Here is an 8,344-nt window from a genome sequence, read left to right on the forward strand (position 1 = left end):
TAATGATAAATAATACTAATGAATAAATAATACTAATGTCGGAAGTTATATATTGATGTCTAATGTTATGAGTGTTATGTATCTTTAGTATGATGGTTATAAAGATAGTTGTATTGATAATTGATCGTAATGATGATTATAGTGAGAATTCCGATAGCAAGAATAATAATGATAATCTTAATGATAATTGATAATGATAGTAATAATTAATAATGATAACGGCACAATCGGTAAAAATGAAAATAATAATGATGATAATAATAATTATCCTAAAAATAATAATAAAAATAATAGTAGTAACATAAACAACAATAATAATAAAAACACCAACAATAATAATAATACTAACAAAAAAACGACATGAACGACAACAACAGCAAAGACAATAAAGATACCCTCCATCCCCACTCCCCAAAAAAAAGAAAAAAATAGAGAAACATCAATAAAAGAGATAATAATAATAAAATCCCTTCCCCCCCCCCCCCCCCGTGTCTCGCCATGGGAACGTCTATCGCTTCCGAGAAAGAGCGAGAGAACGGCGCTATAGATTATCTATCGAGTGTCTCGTGTCATTCTCTCTCTCTCTCTCTCTCTTCTAGGTGAATCGGACGTGTACTTGTGACTCTGGTCGATTTGGAGGATGTGGCCAGATTGAATTGGATTTTTTTTTTTTTTGAGGGTTATAAATAGGGCGTAAATGATTAATGTTCTTGATCGAATTTTTTTGAGAGAAAACGGCGTCGTCTATCTGCTTGGAGTGTGGGGGGGGACTCGCGTATTTTGTACTTGTTCTTCATTTCCGCTTATTTAGCGAATGAATCGTATATATTACTTATTCCTATAGGGCGGTGGTAGTATTACATGAATAATTTCATCTAGAATGAAGTAAATGATGTGTTAATTAGATAAAACCCCCCTTGTTTTAGGTAAGCACACACACGCCTTCCCAGCGCGGCCACAAGGGCTGGGGACGAGAGCGGACTGCGGAAAGGCAGCGCCACGCCACGCAGTGTGTTCCTGGAAGAACGTGCGGTTTAGAAAGGGCGGCTGTCGCACTTCCTCTCCCCGCGGGATTTGTGTCATGTGCCTGAGATTTGCTCTGTCCTGATTGCCAAAGCGTTTTTTCCCCTCATGAAAGGCCGGACAGAGCATTGGCCCGTCGACGAGCCCGAGGGCGGCGAGAGCGTTCGGCCGATATAGAGCTCGGCCTCCTCTGCGAGTTTCGGGGCGCTGAAATAGGGCTGGAGTTCCCTTCCCTTCCCTAGCTGTGGCCGGAGGATCATAAAGAGGAGTTAGTTGAGAGAGAGGAGACGTTTTAGGTGTCATGGGACTTGTTTCGGAGGCTTCGTTTCCAACCCGAAAAAGCCCTTCCGACTCGGCTGTGTGATGCCCCTCACGCTATGAGAGTGAGCCAGCGGTCAAGATGATGAGCTTGGACATGGTTACAGGTGAAAAGTCACTAAGGTAAGGCCCCGGGAGTCAGTCTTTCTTGCAACAGACAGACCCCACCGCGGCGGGCGGGCGTCAGAACCCAGCTGATCTGCCTCCTGCCTCTCGGCCAAGACAGATCTATAAATACTGGGCTTAGACGGAGCCTATGGTGCTCTCGAGGCTTTTTCGGGGCTTCGGAGGGGGGTGGGCGGGGGGGGGGGGGGCGGGGGACTGTGCGCCCACCCATCTTGGGCGGACAGGCGAGGGGGGGTGGGGGTGGATGGGGTGACATGGGGAAGGTGGGGAAGGTAGGGACACCACGAGGTGGGGCTATGTGTTATTGGGGTCTTATGAAGTCTCTCTTCTTGGCTGACCGTAAAGCTTAGAAAGAGAGAGAAAAAAAAATAATAAAATAAAAAAAACGAGATAAAAAAAAAAAAAGCGAAAATGCACGCAATTTTTGGCAAGGTCGTGACCTATATAACAAGAGCCCCGGCGATGTCGCATATGTTACCTCATTCTGAGACTTTGTCTTCTATGTTCTCTCTTTCTTCTTTTTCTCTCCTTTTGTGCATGTATTCTAATCGGCCGTCGCCTCGGGTCGGGTCCTCGCTCGAACGGGAGAGAAAATAACAAACTCGGGGACCTGGATAGGTGCGCGTCGAGGGAGAATTATATGCGTGTCGGTGTCACGTGGGAATGCACATAGTCATGATAGGATTATTACGGTTTAGGACCCGCAAGAAGGGGGCCGTAATACAAACAAACACCAACCCCACCCCGCCCGCCCCACTCCACCATCCCCCACCCCGCCGCTTACGTCTCGCCCCTCGCGGGCTATCGGGAGCGCGGCAGGGCTGACGGTAGGGCGAGTGTTCTCTGGGCCGCAGGGGCTCGCGGGCGAGAGCAGACTAGCTCTCCTCTCTATCTATCTATTATCTATTATCTATCTATCTCTATCTATCTCTCTAATCTCTCTATCTCTCTAATCTCTCTATCTCTCTTATTCTCTAATCTCTCTTGTATCTCTCTCTACCTTTCTCCCTATCTCTCTCTCTCTCTCTCTCTCTCTCTCACTTCTTTTCTCTCTCTCACTCTCTTTCTCTATCTCCGCGCGTCTCTGTTGTCAGTCTCTTTCTTCTTTTTTTTTCTCTTTCCTGTCTCTTCTCTCTCTCTCTCTCTCTCTCTCTCTCTCTCTCTCTCTCTCTCTCTCTCTCTCTCTCTCTCTCTCTCTCTCTCTCCATCTCCCCCCTCTCCCTCTCTCTCTCCCACTAACTCTAACTCTCCCTCTCCCTCTTCTTCTCTCTTTCTTTCTCTTTACTCCCAGTCCCCCCTCCTCTCCCCCTCCCTCCCCCTCCTCGCCCGTTACCCCCGAAGTCTGGAGAAAATGTCATAAGTAGAGTGCATGCAAACACACCGTCGAGCAGCTTGGCCGGCCGGTGGTGCCCCCCAAAACCCCATAGTCAAGGTGTGTAGTTTACGCTCCGAAAACAGCTGTTTTGTTAACACTTGTTGTTTTCGTTAGGGCTCGTGCGAAGGGGAGGGGGAGGGAGGGAGGGAGGGAGGTATGGGTGGATGAAGGTGGGAGGGAGATGGGAGGAAGAGGAAGGGGGAAGGGGGAGGCGAGGGAGAGGGAGTTGAGCAGAGGAGGGGAGGAGGGGAGGAGAGGGGCGGGGGCAACGAAACTTTATACCACATCACTCACCTCACCACACCCACACACAACACACACACACACACACACACACTACAACACACACACACACCCACACATACTCACAACACACACACACAACACATTCACACATATACCTACACCATATTACACCACGTACACGCCCGCCGTCCTTTCGAGTAACTCATCTGCCACGTGACGAGACGAGAGAGAGAGAGATAGTAGAGAATGAGAGAGATCGAGGAGAGAGAGAGAGAGACGTGGAGAGCTGAGAGCAAACGAGGAAAGTATTGATAGTCTCCCATCTGTTTAGGTCTAAATTCATTCAACATCATCACCACCAGGTTCATAGGAAATGTAGTGTGGGGGGGGGGCGCGGGAGTACAATCCTGAAGAGGTGAGAACATTGAGATGATCACAGCATGAGGAAATGAGAGGTAAGGAGGTAAGCATAGGAAGCAGCTTTGCATAGCTCGTGTTCACAAATTGAAACTTTCGTAGGTCAGCTTGGTCGGGCTCTCTCCCGGGTCCGATAGCTTGCGTGTTTTTGTTCTTTTTTTCTTTTCTTTCTTTACGGTTATGATTCTTCTGTTTTGTTTGTTTGTTTTGTTTCTGCTCCTTCTTTCTGTTTAATTCGATGTGGGTGGTCGATTTTTGTTATGCTCGATTGTGTATGTATTATCTGTTTCGTTGTATTACCCTTCTACGAAAAAAAAACAGACACGGCTTAAAACAAATATGCGATTGATTTTGAATGTCCTCACGAACTTCAGAATGGCAATGGGGTATTTAATGGTAACGGTTTTGAGGTTTTGAGGTTGTTTTCTAGAGGTTTTAGCTGGAGTCTTTATAGGGTTTTACTCGTGATAAGGAAGACACTGTGTCTATTTCAGTACTCGTTGGGAGGGATGTAAAGGGGATATCAGGGGGCGCCTGCCAGGCAGACAGGGGGCGGGATCCCGAAAATCTGGGAGGGGAAGGGGAGAAGGAGGGAAGGGGGATCGTCAAATGTGTATCATATTCTGATCTCAAAATCGCAATATCTTAAATACTCTCACCCTTCATCTCGCTAACGAGAGGGTCTCTCTTAATCAATGGTTATTAAAATATATATAATATTATAACTATATAGATAGATAGATAGCAAGCACTTCTAACATCGATGAATAATCATATAACTAATAAATACTTCATGGTTTTTTTTGTTAAGGTAAAAATATAATCTACAATGGAGACAATGGCATTATATTATAATAAGTTCTACGTATGATCTGTTTTTACTTGACCGTTATAAAATGGTATATGAAAACTAAAGATAGATAATTGTTACGTTGTAAATATTAGATTTGATATCAATATGATACGCAACTGAAGTAAGAGTACTGAATGATGACGATAAGAAAAGGAGAAGAGCCCAGAAACGCTAGCCGAAGATAAGATGTAACAGAAATTGCAAAGATCAGACAGGTCTACACGCACAACTCTCCTTCACAAGCTACACACTAAGTCAGAGAAAAACACTCATCAGCTTCACAAACTTTAACATCACTCACTCACTCACTACACCACCTCTTCAGTTATTACTCCCTCAACTTCCCACTCCACTCTCACATCACCTCTCTCACCACCCTACCTTCTCGCCACACCAAACCCACCCACCCAACCACTCACTCATCACACACTCCCTCACTCACTCATCACTCCCCCCCACCGCACCCACGCCTCCACTTCCACGTCTACTCACTCATCTCTACTGTACTACTCAATCCTTTCACGTTATACATCTATTCTCTCATACCAATCATCCAGCCCTCCCACTCCACCACACCCACAATATACACTCTCCTATTTTCTACGTGCTAGTCTCTTCACTCACTCACTTCACTCACTTTTTTCTCTGTTTGTATCCTCCGCCTCGCCCTCCCTCTCTCTCTTTCCCTCCCTCCCTCCTTCCTCCATTACTTCCCACCTCACCACCTCACGTCACTCACCCACCCCCCCACCCACCCCCCCCCTCCCTCCCTCCCTCTCCCTCCCTCCCTCCCTCCCTCCCTCTCCCTCCCTCCCTCCCTCCCTCTCCCTCCCTCCCTCACTAATTAAGAAAGCCATACCCTCTAAGCGGCGCGAGGGAGACAGAGAGACAGAGAGAGAGATTCCGAGAAATCGGCGAGAGATCTAAGACGCCTGTGAAACCCTTTGGAAAAACAGTAACTGGAATCTGTTGCTGCTTACGTGCCGAGGGCGGGCCGAGGGGGTAATTAAAGGGGGGGTAGGGGGGGCGAGGGTGAGGGAAAGAAGAAGGAGAAGGAGGAGGGGGAGGGGAGGGGGTGAGGGGAAAGAAGGAGAAGGGGGATGGGAGGGGTGGGGGAAAAGAAGGAGAAGGGGGATGGGATGGGGGGAAGGGGGGATAAGCCGTGAGAAGGTGAAAGGGACGTGGGTGGGGAAAGAATGTGAAGGTTAAGTGAGGGGAGGGGGGTTTGGGTAAATGTGCAATCGGAGAATGGGGATGGGGATGAGGGAGATTGGAAGGAAGGAGAAGGCTGATGGGGATGTGGCAGAGTTAAAGACGAGTGCAGGGGGAGGGGTAGGGGTGAGGGGAAAGAAGGAGAAGGGGGAAGGGAGGGGTGATGGGAAATGAACTCGAAGTGTGCGGATCGGGGAGGGGGGGTACTAGAGGTGTGACGCAAGGAGAAGGGGAGGGTAGGTTGGTGATGGTGAAACACGGAGGAGGTAGAGGGGAGGGGTGGCGAGGGAAAGAAGGAGAAGGAGGAGGGGGAGGGAGGAGGGAAAGAAGGAGAAGGGGGGATGGGGGGTGAGGGAAGGAAGGAGAAGGGGGAGGGGGTGAGGGAAAGAAGGAGAAGGGGGAGGGAGGGAGGGCGAGGGAAAGAAGGAGAAGGGGGAGGGCGGGCCGAGAGGGGTAATTAAAAGGTGGGGGGAGGAGGAGAAGGGGGAGGGGTGAGGGAAACAAGGAGAAGGGTGAGGGGGGGCGAGGGAAAAGGAGGAGGGGGAGAAGGAAGAGGAAGAGAGTGGATAAGGAAGAGAGGGAAAGAAGGGAATGGGAAGAGGAGGAGGGGGAGTGGAATTAGGTGGAGTAAGAGAGTGGGTGGGGAATGCAGGTACGGACGAGGAAGGGGAGAGGAGTAGAAGAAAGAGGAAGAGAGTGGGTGGAAGGGAGGAGAGAGAGAGGGGGGGGATAGGAAGGGAAGGAGGAGGAAAGAGAGGAAAAGTGTGGGTGGGGAAGGAAGGAGGGGAAAGGTGGGGAGAGAAAGAATGAGGGAAATGAAAGAAGGGGGAGGGAGGGAAGAAGGGATAGGGAGAGAGAGGAGGAAAATAAGGGAAATGGAGAGGGGAATAAGGAAGGGAGGGAAGGGTAGAAAGGGAAGGAGGGAGTGGGTAAGCGGAAGGGTAGGAAGGGAAGGAGGATGTGGGAAAGAGGGAGGGGAAAGTAAGAATATGGAAAAGAAGAAAGGAAGAAAAAGAAATGGAAAAAGAAAAGGAAGAGAAGTAGAAGGGAGTGAGAAAGAGGAGGAGGAAGGGAAAGGGGAAAAGAGAGGCAGAGGAAAGGTAGGATGGAGTAAAGAAGGAGATGTGATAAGGAAGGGAAGGAGGGAGTGAGAGAGAAGAGGGTGGGAGAGACAAATAGGAGATGGGGGAAAAAGAAGAGAAAGGGAATGGAATAATGGATGCGAAAGTGGGAAGAATGGGGGAGGCAATGAGGGGGAAGGCATGGGAGAGGGAGGGAGGAAAGAGGGTATGAAAATGGAAGATGAGATGGTGGGAATGTAGGAGAGTAGGAGTGATGAAGTGAAGGAGAATTGAAATCAGAGAGAAGAGAGTGAGAATGAAGAGAGAGAGAGAAGAAGAATGTGAGGAGAAGAGAAATGTTGAAAAAGTGAAGTACAAGAAGAGAGAGAGAAGAAAGAAGAGAAGAGAAGAGAGAGAAAGAGAAAGAGAAGAAGAGAGAGAGAAGAGAGAAGAGAGAGAGTGAAGAAGAAGGGAGAGAAAGAGAGAGAGAGATTTTGATTTTGATTGTGATATGTTTATTCATACTTATATACATTGTATACACATAATAGCATAGAACATGCCTATAAGATTTGTCACAGTTCATATTATTTCTGAGACATACCATGTTTGTAAAAAACGATATTACCAGTACCCTGTCAATCAATAAGCTAGGCAAAGCTAACATAAGACATAGTAGTGCAGTATATCACTCTAAGAGAGGCTTGCAATGTTTATCTATTACAGGCAAAGTCTTTGTGTTTACGTAATATTTCTATAAAAGCCGTCCTCTATAAAGATGTTGCAATACTGTACAATTTAGAAACGTTTCAATCCCTTTCACGAAATGAAGAGAGAAGAAAAGAGAGAGAATAAACGAGAAAGAGAAAAGAGAGAAAGAGAAAGAGAGAAGAGAGAAGGAGAGAAAGAGAAGAGAGTAGAGAGAAGAGAAAGAAGAAGAGAAAAAAGAGAAGAGAGAAAGAGAGAGAGAGAGAGAGAGAGAGAGAGAGAGAGAAAGAGAGAGAGAGAGAGAGAGAAGAGAGAGAAGAGAGAGAAAGAGAGAGAAGAGAAGAGAGAAGAGAGAGAGAGGAAGAGAGAAAAGGAGAGGGAGAGAGGGGAAGGGAGAGAGGAAGAGAGAGAGAGAGAGAGAGAGAGAGAGAGAGAGAGAGAGTGAGAGAGAGAGAGAGAGAGAGTGAGAGAGAGAGAGAGAGAGAGAGAGAGAGAGAGAGAGAGAAAGAGAGAGAAGAAAGAGCTAGAGAGAAGAAAGAAAGAAAAAGAGAAACAGTAAATAGAGGAGGGCAAACAAGAGCCCAAGACCGAAGTCAAAACGAGCGAGCGAGCGAGTGAGCGACACGAGAGTCTCCGCGGCATAAATCAAAGGAAGGACGAAAAATAACCATAACCGGGAGGTGGGGGGGCGGCGCGTTTCCTAGGTTCCAGTGAGCCGTCCAGCCGTCCACGTGCTTCGCTCGCTCGGGGAGTAGTGACCCCAACCTCAAAAAAAAAAAAAACCGCCGACGATTGCATTCGCTCGATCGGTTCCGGGAACGCCGGGCGAGAAGGCGCGGCGCCGCGTGAGTGAGTGCGTGCGTGCGTGCGTGCGTGCGTGGGCTTCCCTTTGCGGGGCACATTCTGTGTTGGGCGGTGGGCGTTTTCCCTTTGCGTCCTGTGGTTCCGTTTCGTTTCCGTCCGTTTCGTGTCCGTCCGCGTCGTCGAGAAGGGCTGTCGAGAGAA

The 8,344-nt window shown here is 48.2% G+C and overlaps 1 protein-coding gene across 1 annotated transcript in view; it reads left to right on the plus strand.

Moving 5' to 3' along the window:
- Positions 1 to 1,320: 1,320 nt before the first annotated feature.
- The window catches only part of LOC122265977 (uncharacterized), a 153,818-nt gene continuing 146,794 nt past the window's right edge, over positions 1,321 to 8,344 (plus strand). The window contains exon 1 of the mRNA XM_086531878.1: positions 1,321 to 1,464. The gene's annotated coding sequence lies outside the window, so the exon portion shown is untranslated. The remainder of the gene's footprint in view (positions 1,465 to 8,344) is intronic.

Source organism: Penaeus japonicus, unplaced genomic scaffold (assembly GCF_977035675.1).
Source record: "Penaeus japonicus unplaced genomic scaffold, GWHDUDI00000001_assembly GWHDUDI00000036, whole genome shotgun sequence".
NCBI classification, from domain to species: Eukaryota; Metazoa; Arthropoda; class Malacostraca; order Decapoda; family Penaeidae; genus Penaeus; species Penaeus japonicus.